Source organism: Uranotaenia lowii, chromosome 3 (genome assembly GCF_029784155.1).
Source record: "Uranotaenia lowii strain MFRU-FL chromosome 3, ASM2978415v1, whole genome shotgun sequence".
In the NCBI taxonomy this organism is placed as follows: domain Eukaryota; kingdom Metazoa; phylum Arthropoda; class Insecta; order Diptera; family Culicidae; genus Uranotaenia; species Uranotaenia lowii.
In genome coordinates, this window is record NC_073693.1 from 9214781 (window position 1) to 9230864 (window position 16084).

The window sequence follows — 16084 nt, forward strand, 5'->3', positions numbered from 1 at the left end:
TTGTATACATCTTGTCGATATAGCTTACACTGTACTACAGCATTTTTACGTCAGTTGAACTCTTGAAAAATCGTCATACTGTATATTAAGTTTTAGAATTACCTATTGAATTGAAAGTTTAAAAAAGTAAATCTAGCTATTTCTTCAGATGAGAACACAATTCTCTCTGCCCTTTCTACAAATCTTTTCAATATCAAAATACAAAAAAAATACCTTTCTCCTTTCCCTTTTTCGTTAATTTGAAATTTGAGATTTAGTATATTTCAAAAACGTTGATGAAATGTTACTAAATTCACTTTAACATTCATGAAAGTATAAAATCAGGACACATTAGTTTTCACCTGTCACCACTACATCTAAAAATCGTCCTTATCAGCACCTTCGCGCTCAGCTGATGAAAATACCTCACACTCCGTCGCCGTAGCTCCTTGAAACGGAAACCGAAAAAAAAGAGCGGGAGAGAGCACGAGCACGGGTATTTCCGGAAACAAGCACAACGCTTCTCTCTTTTTCTACAAAAGCTCATCGGTGCGCTCGGCTTCGGGTAAAGCTTTCCAACTTCCTGTTGCATGCATGCCTTCGCATTAGATTGGGGCAAGCAAGCCGAAACGAAATCCCCGGCCATCATCAGCCAGCATCTCCGGGTGCCCTGGGTGGCTCGCACGGCGAAGTGTTTGGGGTATTGGTGTTATTGCCTTCCAGCCTCGGTTCGTCTCGGCTCGTTCTGGAGCGAGCTGCTGTTGCTGCTTGGAAGTTGTGCTGCTAAAGGTTCTACCTTCTACCTATCAAGTTAACTTCTAGGCCACCCCCCGCTCGCTCTCAATGACATCATCTTCGTTCGGTCGTTCGCGTTACCTTTATGTGATAGACCGGCCGCCTCAGTCCGGGACAACTGAGTGGGCAAAACTGGCTACGGTTCCCTGTGTTCCGTCCGTGTGCTTCTCGGTTCGGTTCGGAGATTTCAGTTCACTTTGAACGCGAGTCCGGTGTAGACGTGTCCAAATCCATCCGACCCTGGGAAGCGCACCTGGACCCACAACTTGTTGGTGCGCGGCGGGGCTCTCTAGTGTTTCAAACCAGTGCAGTGAGTGATTGAATTTAAGAGGTGGAAAAAGTGGCGGAAGTGGAAGGGGGCATTTGGGACTTTTCTTACCCCACCCCCACTCCGGGAGTATATCTGGGAAAGGGGATGTTTTTTTTACTTCTTACCTTTGTGTGCTGGTGAAGGATTTTGAAGAGTGTGACACCTGCCCGCCATCATCTGGTTCCCATCGCCATTGCTTGTTTCCCCTTGAAGTCTCCTTTTATCAGAGGGTTGTTGGATGTTGTTGAATCTTGAGCTGTGGGAACAAGAAGCCATCAAGGATTGAGGAGCTGGCTGCTGGGTGCCATAGAGAAGAGGTTCTGATGATGAGGACCCCGACGGGCACATGAGTGTAACGATTTTCTCGGATGCTCGGAAGCTGGGTTGTGTGTACAATTTTCCTCAAATTTGTCCAGAGATTAAAGGTATTTTCGCATCAGTTCATCGGAGGAAGATTGAAAAGGCGGTGCTGGGCTGGGGAATCGAGGGTGAAAAATAAAAGGTCCTGTCTCGAAGATGGTGTTAACACAAACGGGTCAGTGATTAAGGGAGGTGCGATAAGATGTTCTCACAACTTCAAACCGAGTGAAGTTGGGATGCTTTTTGCAGTAATTAAAGTGATAAATTGAAAATTATTCTTCTCTCCCTCGTTTCTTATAAAGAAGTGATAAGAAAAACAAAATTACGGTACAAATTGGGATCCCAAAACGACAAGCTACACAGCCAGAAGAAGAAGTTTTGAAAAAGACCAGATCCCACTTAAGGGAAAATGGAGGCTTCTTGGTCTAGTGAAAAAATAATTTGGGGGCAGTTAGTGGTGACATCGATCGTTTGGTGAAATTTCCTGAAAGCAGACCATTTGCGTGGAGTGTCTCAACCTTAAAGTGTGTTACAGCTGGCTTAAAGTTGCCAGTTTTTTGTGATTTCAAATGAAGTCATCGGTGTTATGAATGGTTTAAAATTCAGCAAAACTACCGCGACGTTGCAAATGTGTTCCACGGAAGAGTAAAGTGAGTGAAGTAAAAAAAAAACCAAACAACGACGCTTGCCCGCCACCAAGATCATTGGCTGCAAAAATGGTGATGATGAGTAGGTGGAACTTGTTTGCCAGCCGCCTCTTCAGCAAAATCTGAACCTGCGAGCCGAGACAGAAATCGCGATCGAGCGGTTTTTTTTCCCCGATACCGATAAATTGTACGTCTGTTTGTCGCAGCCCGTTGACTAATACGACTAGTGTTGAGGCGTTTTGGCTGCGCTCGCCCTCCTAGGTCGTCTGTGAATGCAGTGTAGTGCGATCGAAGTTTCGACCGAGGCAAATGTTAGGTGTTTGCGGTGGTTTTACGCGTGCCACTAGCAAGGTGAGGATTTGCGATGCATAAGTATTTTTTTGTTCATTTATGAATTCCTGCAGGGCTGGTAAAAAAAATCTGCATGCTTTTCATTTGACACATGCATTTGGAGCTAAAGGCTACGAATTCCAATAAACGGTCTAGAAGGGGAAAAATTGATCAGCAAAAAAAAAAGGTTCTATTCCACAAAATAATGTGAAGGTAAACAACTCGAAGAAATTAACCTTTGTTATAAAGAAAATCGGAAATAAATATCACAGAGGAACAGCGATTGGGGTGCCTATGTTCGGTTAACTGAATTCAGGAGATTTTGTTGTCTTGAATTCAAAATATATGTCAGATTTTGTCTATCACCTTTAGTTTCGGTGACATAGCATGTGTAAAATCTAAGCCCCAATGATGGAAGAATATAAATTAGTGCAAATATTTGGCCATTTATATTGAAATGTTAACATATGATAAAAATCTTGAAGCTTCTTCAAAAATAAAGAGTGTGAATAAGGTGTAGAATATTTATTAAAAGGATGAACATGAAGGTAATGTCACTCTGGAGTCATCAACTGAATTTTCCTAGCTGAATTTGACATACTCAAGACAAATTACACGCGCTTGTTCCGCTCACAAGTAATTTTTATCCGTTCGCGTAACAAAAAATTTCAAACTTGTCGATATTTTTGATAATTCAAATCACACAAATCCAACGAAAAAAGAGAATAAAAATGTTTTAACACGTTTTATATAATTTTGAAAATATTTTTTTTTATGGATAAAGTGTTTATGCTGACAACGTTTACAAAATAAATAAGTTAAGTATATGTATTTATTTGTTTTGGATTTTATAATACGTTTTGAAGCCAGCAAATACTGCTTCTTTTTGTAGAAAAAACAGTCGCAAATGAGTGAACTCACAGTAGAAACAAGAAAACTTGTGAATTTTACGAGAAACCTTTGACATTTTATAACAAAAGAAAAATTTTCGATGAAAATGATAAGACTATTCTGAAACACTAAATTTTAAAGAAATCGGTTGGAATCCAGCTGAGTTACAACAGCGCAAATGAGTAAATTCACGTCACAAAATTTGATTTTTTTTTAATTTTATAAGGGAAATATGCTCTGAATGCTGTTTTGACTTTCCAGATGGTCGGATTTATACAATTCAATCATAACTTAGTTGATTTTTTAATTATTTATTTATTTAATTATATTGAAATGAAAAAATTTAAAAAAATATTTTTTGGCAAGTCTTTCAATAATGACTGTGAGAAACAGAAGTAATCTTAACGTATGATTCCTCAATATGTTGCTTTTCAAGTGCCAGTCGAAATAAGGAAAAAGGTAAGATACTGAAATCTATGATTGTTCAAGTCGGAATAACAAAATATCACTTTTGAAAGTGTAGGTACATGAAATTTGAAGGCTCTAAGGAATAGTTCAGAATAACTTGAAATTTGGTGACGTGAATTCAGTTCACAAATCTGTTTTGTTTAAACTGAGTGAATTCAGACAAATTTAAAGAGGCATAACTTGGTTCAATCGAGAAGCTACGCACATCAAATTGCGGGTAATTATTTTTTCTACAACTTATCTGAAGACACCAATATCCTATTTCCACAGAGAGAACAGGAAATCAAAGCGGTATGTACTGAAATCAAAAATGGTCAATTCTAGCGTGAATTCACGCCACCAAAGTAATAGATAACAACACAAATAACTTATACTTTTAATGACCAAACTATATTCATTTTGAAGGAAATTTAATTTGCGACCATTTGCTACTATTTAGTTCATTTTCAAGTGAATTGGTTGACTTCAAGATTTATAATAGGGTGATTTGCCAATCGTTGTCTCCTTATCCATTGTTGCACAGCATGACTTAAATGCTCGATATTTCAGCTGCTTTTAAACGTTTTCCCGGAAATAATACTTAATCATGTTAATTGGAATGTTTACTGATGAATTGAGGCGTTTCACGATATTTTCTGCTGTAAAATATGCATCTACCCACAGTTTTAATTTATCATGTTTTTTTCGCACGATTTTCGTGCTAATTGTTAAACAAAACCTTAAGATTCCTTCTACGGCAAATAGGGTTTTGCGTCAGAACAAAGCATTTTTTGTATCGGGGTTCTTTACAAAACGTTTCTTGGACAATTTTAACACCATGATTTTGGAAAAAATTACGATCCATATATAACCAGAGAACAGAGTTTTTACTGCCAAAAATAGCAATAATATTTTTAGGAAAATTAGTCCTGATTTAGCGCAACGTGTTTTGATTTATACGGGAAATGAAAATTTTCATTCAAAAATCACCAGAGATGTACTAAAAATACAAAAACTTTATTTTTTGATTTTTGAAATATTTTTTGGTACTTGCAATATATTTCATGTGAACGAAATCAAATCCTTACTTGTACTTCAGTACTGATTTTAGCTGTCATACAAAAAATTCAAATTAAAAATATAAGTTTTGGTGATTTTGTTTGCTAATTTTAAAGCTGTTCAACCGTAGGATGGAAATAAAAAAACGCAATTAACTGCTTTTCATAGCCAATGAGTTTGTTGTCGCAAAACCATGTCATGAGATTATTTAAAGCTCCAGCAAGCAAAATTCCGGAATTTCACAATACTTTCAATTTTTATTTTGAAATGGTTATAACTTTTTTCGTGAAATACTTTGCATCTGCTCATGTTGGCAAAAAAAAAAATGAAGCTTAAGAATAGGTGAAATCAATATTTTATCAAAGACCAACTTCCTTTCAAGCTTATTTGAATTTTCTGAATGATTTTATATGCAAATATTTTGCATACAGATTTCCATACAAAATTGAAAACGTTAATTGGTTGCATGCAAGTGGAAAATAAATAAGTGGATATTTACGTTTAACTATTAATTTTAGTAATTTATGTGCTCAAATTAACTGTTTTCCACTCAGAATTTTCATATTTTGTGCACTCAATGTTGATTTTCAATCATTCATCATTTATTCAAAGACACTTCATATTTCCATGAAAATATATTTTGTATCTTCAAATATCAAAATTGAAATTTTGAAATAATTAATTTCGTTGAAAAACATATCTATGTATTTAAAAGTCGGACAACTTGCTATGTCCGAAAAATGTCAAAGTCACTTAAACTGCTTTGGCGTTGAGGGATTACTTTTTTATTTGATTTATTTTGAAATCTTTTATCCCGACCATTCACTCAACTTTTTATGCAAAGTATGCAAAATAAAGTTTGTTCTAAAATTCCTGTTTCTCAAGTTTCGAGACGAGAAATTTAAAAGAACTGTATTTCATGTCAACTGAAAAATAAACAGACATAACTTCTTGAAACTTCAATTGATCAAAACAGTTTTTTAACTGGAAAATTGTTTGGAAGGGTTGCGACGTGAAATGATTGTTTCTTGACATTTATTAGATATTATCCCACTTTCATGAAAAAGATATTAAAAATAAATTTACTTTGAGAAAAGATATATTGAATAAATCAGACGAACGATCTGAAATTTTGGACGATCTGAAATTTTGGGCGTGGTTGAGTCCATTTTTAAGTTTAAGTTAAGAGGAAATTCAACGTGTTCCAGACTTTCAAACCGGCGGCTTCGTGTTTTTTTCGATTTTGGGTCCGAATCCTCCCATTGTGCATTGGACGGTTTATATGGAAGACCCCCCCCCCCCTCAAAAGGGGCCGCCTTGAAAATGGATTTTATTTGAACTAGTAGTTTTCATTATAAGCTTCCTTAACAAATATCAGCCTCTTTGAATGTATAATGGCTGAGCCTTAAGAACGTTTTTAAAATGTTCAACCATTGGAAAAAATTGGACAACATAAGTCACGATTTAAATTTAGCCTGTGCAACTATTAGGCACAGACAAGCTGTTTTAAATGATTTTTTAAATTTTGTTGTCACTTTTTTTGATGGCTTGAACTTTTTGATCTTGTTGACCAATCCTGTATGAGTGCAATCGACAAAAAAATCGAGTGAATTCGATTGAAATGACTAAAATACAGCATAAAAACTAAAATCATGTGCTTAGTTGTTCAACGATTGGCAAATCACCCTAGTTAAACAACAATTTAAAATAAAGCCCAATCCATTAATGTTAAAATTTATAGTACTTTCATTTTATTAAATAATTCAATCGTTTATAGAAACCGCGTTCTCGAAAGTTTTATTTTTTTTTTGACTGAAGTCTTTATAACATATTTCTTAATCACTTGCTGAACCGGTAAACTTCGTCTTATGTTTAACTCAATAACTCGTTATGAATGTTTAACTTCATCAAACGTTCCAAACTTCTTCAAGCTCGTAAACCAATTTTATGAAAACCACCTTGAAAATGTTCAAGTTGTGTCCCATTTTATGTTGATTTTGTATGAGAGTTACCCTTCCAAAAGAAGTGAGATTCTTGAAGAAATTATTATACAAACCATCTTTTAACCGAAAACCCCTTGGGTACCAAATTTGATCTTTTGTTTTTCGTTGTTTTATACGTAATAACACCGTTACGTTTAGAAAACGTCTTCATAAGATTTATAAACATCGTAGAATCACATAGGAAATTATGATTTCAATTGAAAGGGGATAAAATTTTAAAAACGTATTTCCTAGTTTCATTAGCAAAGAAAGTGTTTTTCAATTAGATTTGCATTTTCAAAAAATCTCGAATACTTAACTAAAATTGAATGTCAATTTCCCTTAATCGTTGAAAAGAAACTCAAATTTAACATCTGAAATTAGAATGATGATCTTGAAGCTTTTTATTTTTATGATAATAATTCAAAAGTTCGAATAAGGAAAATTTGAATCCAAAATCTTATAACGGCTAATAAAAATTCCAATTTGTTTCAACAATTTGAAACTGATTTTTTAGTCTCAGATGAAGATTACGTTTTAAAATGAATGAAAAAAGATTAAATTTGAACTTTAAGGGAAAGCAACTGTCGAAAAGTTTTTGCTTGTTTTGTCAGAAAACCCATTTTAATAAATTAATTCACTTAAGATGTTTATCTCTGGTTCTATGATCAGACATTATTCTTCATCTCTACCTTTTTAATTGATACAAAGTCTCAAAATGAAGTTATTATTAACTTTTTACTAAAACCTCTCGATAGTCTAGTTTTTGACTTTCAATTTTAGTTATTGACACCAAAAGTTTTAGTTTTCGACCAAAACATTTCCACCTCCTTTGTTTGGAAAAAATATTAAATTTTTCATATTGCAGGTGCTTGTCTACTTTACGGCGTTTTTACATCATGGAAACAACTTAAACATCCACAGGAAGTTGAGTGTCGAAAATAAATTTTCAGTGCTAGTTTTCGACAGCTTAAAAAAATAGTTCCAATTCAGTAAAATGTTAGTTAAAATATGAATTATATTAACGAAAACACTTAATTTAGAAAAAAAAATGGGAGGAGCGGTTAATTGCAAAATTAACATAAATTTCGACACAACTTAATACCTTTCAACATATTTTCATCAAATTGGAAATACAAACAAGTTTTGACATAAAGAGTAGATATCTCCTAATAATAACAACCAAATTCGTTCAACTCTTAACTAAATATTTTCAAATATGGATCATAAAAGAGTTTTAACTTAACGAGATGATTTATTTCATTAGAAAAACCACCAAATCTCAAAGCGATGGGTGCCATATTAATAAATGTGAAACGTAAGAATCTTTTCTTACATTAAAATGGGAGAGCCTTTCACACAAAATGCAATGGGCTCCCATACATCATCAAAGTAAAATACGACACTATTCGAACAATTGTATGGCATGTTTTATCAAATTTAGAACCCAAACAAACTTTCATCCTTAGATCTTGAGATGAGATAAGAAATCCACGGAATTTATGCAAACAGGACACAACTTAAAAACAACTGGGAACATTTTTATCATAACATTTTACAATTTGGCTCTTCCTTATTCAAAATTGGAGAATCTCATAGAAACTGAATTTACATGCAACTCTAATAATTTCAAATTTCATACAAAAGTTAGTTTAACAAAACCGCCTTATTAATTTAACTGAAAAATCTTTGCTTCTTCCAAAACCGCGGAGTTCCGTACTAAATCAGTAGAAATCAAACATACCTGAAACAAATAACGAACGGTTTTCATGAAACGTGGAATACAAACAAGTTTTGATACTTAAAGTTATTCATAACACGGAAAGACTTCTTAATTCATTGAAAGAAAGGAGAAATTTGTGCTTCTTTTATTAAATCAATTTTAAAAAAGACAAATTCAAACAATTGTTTGAACGGACCATTTAGGATGTGTATGGAAAGACACCTTGTCTGATTGATAACCGAAACATTAAAGAAATTTCATTTAGCCATTTGTACCATCTTTTCCCGCTTAAACCCATGCAAAATTCATCATGAATCAAGAAACTGGCAACATTCAGCAAAATACAAGATTGACAACAGTTCCTAAGGCTAACATCACGTCCACTGTAAAGTGACCATCTTTGTCGAGAACAATCAACGATTTTTAAGTGATTTTCAACAATTCATGATTTGGACATGGTACACAACTTGTACAATTGTTGAACAATATTCATGAAATGTTGTATAACAAAATGAATTATTGTGTTGAGAGTCCTTTAAAATTGTCAAAATTTCAAGAATTACTAGGTTCTCATCAGATTTGCTTCAAAACCATGTTTTGACTTAAAAAATGGGGCGGTCGTTTAGCCTTATGGCTAGCATGTCTGGTTTTGTAATCAGAAGATCGGGGATCGAATCTCGCTGCCTCCAACTAGGTTAAGAAGTTTTGTAAGTCTACGGACGTTAAAATGAAACACAAACATCGAAAATTTTAACACACGAAGAACAAAGTAGAATTGTTAACTCTACGAAGTATGAAAGAATACAAAATATCTCTACGGAGTTTAAAAGATTGTAAACTCTATGGAGTATAAAAACGGAAACGTTGGCCAAATAGTCTCTGTAACTGGACCATTATAGGAACTTATCAATAAGTCAGTTCCGAGTCGTGCTAAAAAATTTTAAATCGTCAGAGAAAATTTCAAAAAATAAAACTTTTGATGAAAAGTTTTTCTTGATTCTTTCAGTACAATTCATGTAAACAAACCACAACCCAAACTTGTACCCGAGAAAAGGTATTACAATTTTTTTTTTCAATTAGCTTTTATAATTTTTGCGTTTTTGACTGCTTATTTGAAAGCTGTGTAACCGTAGGGTGAGAATATCAAAAAACTGCATTATAGGTACCACTTTGGCTCCAAACAAAAAGTAATTTTCAGTTGACAGAATATTTTCAACGAGATCAAAACATTAGAAAATAGTAAAATAAAATTATGATTAAAATAGCATATGATGTTTGACAGTCAATGATTCGTTCTAGATGGTTATCTCGATTTTTTTCAGTTCTGAGTTATTCTTATATGTAACAGTAAGGTTGAAGGGGAAATATCTCAATAATAATTCCCAATGTGTTTACTATTTCTTTTACAAACCTCATGCAATGAACTGTAAAAATATATTAAAAATCAGTTTTTTTGAACGTCAAATTTTAATATAATTGATATTTGAAGCGTACAGATTTTTAAAACGTTGTAATAAACTGTAAACATTTTCTGTAAATATTCTTCGACTGAGTCCAGTATTTTTATAAATTTTTTTTTTCATTTCAATAAATGAAGCTCAGGCATAGCCCTTTCAAGCTCAATATCTTTATTCAATCTTCTGTCCCTCGTTCAGTCCCAAATCATTCATAATCTAATTAATTGAAAGTTACATTGAATAGCTTCTCTCGGGTTATAAATGATTCTAACCGTCCTTCGCCAACATGATGAAAAATTGTGAACAAAAAAACACGAAAAACATCCCAAAAACATCCAAAGCTATACCCTTTCGCAATTCACGTTCTTTCATCTCCAAACTCGGAAAACCATCTCGATTGGGAGAAAATGAATAAACCCGTTTGGCACTAATTAAAATTCCACCCCGTTTTTCCCAGCAGCAGCAGAAATAGCAGTAGAACCAAGACCAAGCTGCATGTTTTGTTGTTTTATTTGACTTTAGGAACTTTTGAGGCAGCAACATCATCCGAGTTCAAAAACATTGAACATTTTGCAGCAAATTCCTATTGGGTTTCTGGTTTTATTGTAACTACCACTTTTATTATTCTCTTTAAGGAGTTTTCCATTATCCTTCATGGATGGTTTGGTAACCTGCAAATTATTTCTTTGATTTTATCTGCATTGTTTGAAAATTCGCGGAAAATGTATAGACTTTGAAATTTATGAATTTTGAATGTTTGAGGTCGAATCTTTTGAAATAAAAAATAAGCTCTCTAGTTAAAATTCGGTTTACAAGAATACGGGATTCAAACTTCACCATTCACAAAGTTAATGTGAATGTAAAGCCATGTTAAGAAATTTGTTTCTTTTTTCACCTCTCCTATCATAAAACGTGCCTTATACACGATACGTGAAAAAGTAGCCTATAATCAAAGGAAAACTTTTTCTAACTTCAGACTCAAACTTAGGCTTCAATTGAGGCACGATTGAGAAAAATGAACCGAATTGCCGGTGGCCTCTTGTCTATTTGTTATAATGGACTATCCCCCAAAATAAACTTTCACTTAACTTTCTTTCCACTGCTAAGTTAGATCCATTCAGGATCGAAGAAGAAATCGTTTTCCCCTCACTAAACTTTCCACTCGATTCAACCGGCCCACGTTAACCTTCATTCATCAATTTAGGTTTTGTTTGAACCTGACCGATATCTGACACATCCATATATTGGATTCAGCAGAAACAAAAGCGGATTTTGCAGAATAGCGTCTATCGAATTTCACATTCCCGGCTAGACGGAAGGGAATTTTTCGAGAAAAGGTCTTAAGGATCGATGTTTTATTCATCGCTCTCCTGTCTGGTGCCTCCGTGAATGGTGAAAACGGTGGAAAAAATTGAAGACAAAAAGTATTTCGAACTTTGGTATGTGTCACGGTGAGGCACGATGCACATGAAAATTCATCAACCGAAAGAGGATTTCTGCTTGTGATTGGTTCAGATTGTTATTTGTTTTAAAGGGTCGATAAAACATTCTTCAGGAGCTTGTTTTTGTCGGTAGTTAGAAACAATTCTTGCCTAGATCATTCTTTGTTGTTTATGATCCTTTGTTTAAGATTAAGCATTTTTTTTAAATATAATGCAATGATTCTGAATGACTCTGAATTTGAAAAATCCAAAGGAATTCAATATCTCAATTTAGAAAGAAATTTGAATAAAAAATCCAACTATTCAAAAATAAATTCAAATAAAAACCAACTTTTCAAAAACAATTTTCAACTAACATTGCTGGGTGATTAGGGACAAAATGAAAAAATTATGAATTTTAAACGAACATACGTATTTTGTTCATTTGAACAATTTGTTTAAATAAATTTTCTAATAATGTCCTTATAACATGTCCTTCTTGTCTTTGACTGTCATCTTGCTCTTCCAAAGTTCCCGCTTCATTATTGCCCAGTACTGCCTCACCGGGCGCAGCTCCGGACAGTTCGGCGGTTCCTCAGGAACAAAATGGACAAAATCTCCTCATACTACTCCAGGACACTTTTAGAATAGTGGCATGATGCCAAATCTGGCCAAAATAGCGAAGCTGCTCCTGCTGCAAGAATTCCAAAAGGCGCTTCTAGAGGCGCTCAGATTTGTAGATTTCGCCATTTACTGTGCCCTTTGTCACGAAAGGCTCACTCCTCAGTCCGCAAGAGCAGATGGCCTGCCAAACGAGATATTTGGAGGCGAACTTCGACATTTTCTTTTTCTTATGTTTTTGTCGTCCACATCGAACTTGCTCTTACCGGTGAAAAACCCCAACCCCGGAATTAGCTTAAATTCGGCTTTTATATACGTTTCGTCGTCCATCACACAGCAGTCATATTTTGTCAGGATCTTCTCGTAGAGCTTCCGTGCCCGTGGTTGATTTTTACCAGATAGTAAAAAAAAAATGCTCTCTTGAATGTGTCGCAATAATTTCGTCTTCGCCCTTTAGTTTTGAAGATGTATGTATGTATGTATGGATCACCCATCGGTAGCAAGGTCCAGCCTATGTCTGTGTGGCTTGGCCTTCGAATTGCTCTCAGGCTTCCACGGCCGATGGTTCGTCGAGAGAAGGCATCCAACCTTCAGAGACCTACAATGCGCAATGGTTGGCAATCCACTCCTCTGAAATATATAATTATTTACATAATGAAACACATCTTACCTGTCGGCAATTTATGGGATTCGAACCCAAAAGTTTTTCTTGCCGATACCGGGAATCGAACCCAGTACGCCTGGGTTACCAGACTCGCGCCAGCCTATCCGCTAGACCACATCAGCGCTTTCGTGTTCGCCCTTTAGTTTTAAAGATATAGACAAAATAGCAATCTGGGTCTATATGACTTTAACCGTCTGATTGTCCTTTTTTTAAACGTAAAGGAAGGTTAAAATTCTCTCGTTATGCAAAAAATTGTATGTGAGCCTCCCTTCTTGCTTAGATCTCAAATTAGGTAAAAAAACATTAAGAAGCACTTTCCTTTTCCTATCTTCCCAGTGGAATGAGGGAAAGGCACCAAGTATCGATAAAAACCTTTTGTGTTCTCAAACACACTCCATACCAAATTTGATTCCATTTGCTCGAATTGTTCTTGAGATATGCAATAAAAACTGTATGAGAGCCTCACTCTTACTTTTTCATCTTCCCAATGGAGAAGGGAGGGGTCTCGAATAATCTTGTTTCTCGTATTCCATTTGCTTGAATAGTTTTCGAGTTATGTAAAAAATTTGTACAGGAGTCTCCCTTTCTCTCTCTACCTCCCCGCTGCACAGTGGTCCGAAAGGGCAAAAAGTGGAACTTTTTTTTCTAGCGCCTTTGTCTTTCATGTTAGCCCGGAAGCGTTTTCAGAACATTTGCTCCATCAAACATGTTTCATAACTTGAAAGTATAAAAAATTATTCAAAGTCTACTGTGGAAAATTGAAACTTCTAACTTTTTTGTTTCAAGAGATAGAGCCTAATTTTGTTCCACATTGTTGTAGAATACGCAGTTTCATGAACTTTGTTCAACACATCAAAACTTTATCTCTATTCAGATCAGAGCTATGCAGGTTTTGTTTTGAACGCTATTTAAAAGTTTCTTTAATGTAGTTTTTAACCCCAACTATTGTTAGATGGAGATTTACTTGAATAAGATGTTCTTAACATTTTTGGAGGCATTAAAATGACACGTTTTGCACAAGATTTTAACATTTACGACGTTTCCAAGCTAGCTTATTGCAATTTTAAGTTTTATTTTTTTTTTCAATTTCACGAGCGTTTATTGCGAAAACATGCATGTGGCGTTTTAAAACTTATAGATCACATTAAAGCCTGAACCAAGTGCAGCAAATTAGTGTTGGCGCCATTTGTTGCCAAACTCTCATATTTGAACACAACAAGTATATATTTGATGTGTTTGGCGTGTTTCCATACAAAAATGATTTTCAACAATCTTCGTTCTGCGTAGCACGTCATATATATGCATGTTGTGTTCAAATATAAGCGCGTGGAGACGAATGGCGTTAACATCGATTTGTTGGAACTGATTAAAGCTTTAATATGACTAATTAGTTTTAAAAATCACTAGCACGTTTTTGCCATAAACGAGTCTGAAGTTGATAAAAAATGAAACTAAAAGTTGAAAAATGCTGGATTGGGAACGTCGTGGAATGTTGAAATCATATACAAAACGTGTTATTTGAATGCTTCAACATCTTATTCATGTAAATCCTCATCTAACAATAGTGAAGGCTAAAAATCTACTCTAAGCAAACTTTTAAATATTTTTTCAAATAAAACCTCTATAACACTGCTCTGAACTTATATATAGTTTTGATGTGTTTAACAAAGTTTCATATTTTTGCGTATTCCACAACTTGAGGCTATATCTCTTGAAACATAAAGTTAGAACTTTCATTTTTTTCATAGTAGAGTTTGACTAATTTATTGATGCTTACAAATTATGAAGCATGTTTGAAGGAGCAAATGTTCTGAAAACAGTTCAGAGCTAACATGAAAGACAAAGGCGCTAAGAAAAAAGATCCACTTTTTGCCCTTTCGGACCAGTGTGCTCTGGAAGGGAAGGGCGATACCTAACAGAGGTGCCAGGTAGTTTTGTCAAAAATCACGACACCGCGAAGAAAAAAATCAGGATTTTCAGGACACCACTAAATTGGTGAAAATAACATGCAGTTCTGTTAAATTGCATAACTAAAGGCGAAATATAGCTGCTGATGACGCCTCGAATTATGCAACTGAAGCGAGAATAACCTTGGCTGGCCTGCAGTTGATATTGAAAAACACCATTCAAATATCATTTGAACCGAAGATTAAGAACTGTTTAAACGATTTTATTAAAGATTCGTTTGATATTCTCATCATTTGACAATATATTTAGTTATAATTTATATATTTAAAAAAAAATCAGGACAAATCAGGACATTTTAAGGACCATTTTTGAAAAATCAGGACAATTCAAGCGTTTTTGAAAAATCAGGGCGGTGTCTCGGGCTTGTGATATAGCTCAGTTGGATAGTCTGTTGTCTCCTGAGCCGATGTCCGTGAGTTCGAGCCCAATAGTAACCATCGAACACAGTTGTACCGGATAAGTTTTCCAATAGCCAACTGCAACGTTGGTAAAGTCGCGAATGCCATAAAGATGGTAAAACGACTATAATCGAAACAAAAAAAAAAGAAGGTGTCTCAAAAATCAGGACAAATCCTGAAAAATCAGGACACCTGACACCCCTGATACCTAAGATTAAGGTAAACATTTATCGTACCCTACCTCATGCCAAATTTGGCTTGGCATTTGCTCGATTTAAACTTCAGTTATACAAAAAATTGTAAGGCTTCTTCCCTCCCATTCTTCCTATTTTCCCACTGTAATAGGTGCTAAAAACTCCTTGAAACATATCTAGAACCTAGAACCTAGATTCCTAGAATAGTAGTCGGCACCCTGCGGATCGCCGATTATTTGACTGAAACTGATATTAAAAAATCGTGCAATCGTGACCAATAGGATAGCGTTAAAGTCTACTAAGCCTGAGGTCATGAGATCGAATCCCGGTCACAGCATTTATAGCACTCTTTCTACGGGTTGGTGGGTTTAGTATTTGAAGGATGCTAGCCATCATATCCTTGAAAGATGTACGCCTTATTGTTAAGTAAATTACATCTTTTCAAAGAAATATGAAGTTTCACTGAGATCCTATATTGTTAAAGGCTCAGAAGAAAGCAATAAATGAAAAAGCCCAAATATTAAAATCCTTAGATTTGATTGGAGCTGACTTTTTTAGTAAATGCTAATTTTGAGCCAAGAAAAATATTAATGACTCCATTTTATATTTACTTTTTAATGGATGATATTGTTCTTAAACAACAAGAACTAATATCAAATTATCTAAAAAAAGCGTGAAACTTTCATGTTGAAATGATAATAAGAATAAAAACTCTTATTATCATTTCAACATGAAAGTTGAGCTGGATATAAAAGAAAATGAATTTCTTTTTTTTTTTGTTTTTACCGATTATCAAGTGAGAAATTATAAAGAATGTGTGAAGGAAAATTAATATTTT

The 16084-nt window shown here is 34.5% G+C and overlaps 1 protein-coding gene across 4 annotated transcripts in view; it reads left to right on the top strand.

Moving 5' to 3' along the window:
• The first annotated feature begins 849 nt into the window (after positions 1-849).
• LOC129754424 (rap guanine nucleotide exchange factor 4) overlaps positions 850-16084 on the top strand; it is a 489369-nt gene continuing 474134 nt past the window's right edge. The window contains exons 1-2 of one of the 4 annotated variants that reach the window (XM_055750487.1): positions 868-1084; positions 1747-2442. The gene's annotated coding sequence lies outside the window, so the exon portion shown is untranslated. Of the gene's footprint in view, positions 2443-16084 lie in introns of all 4 variants that reach the window. The other 3 variants (XM_055750488.1, XM_055750490.1, XM_055750486.1) reach the window with 3 other exon arrangements.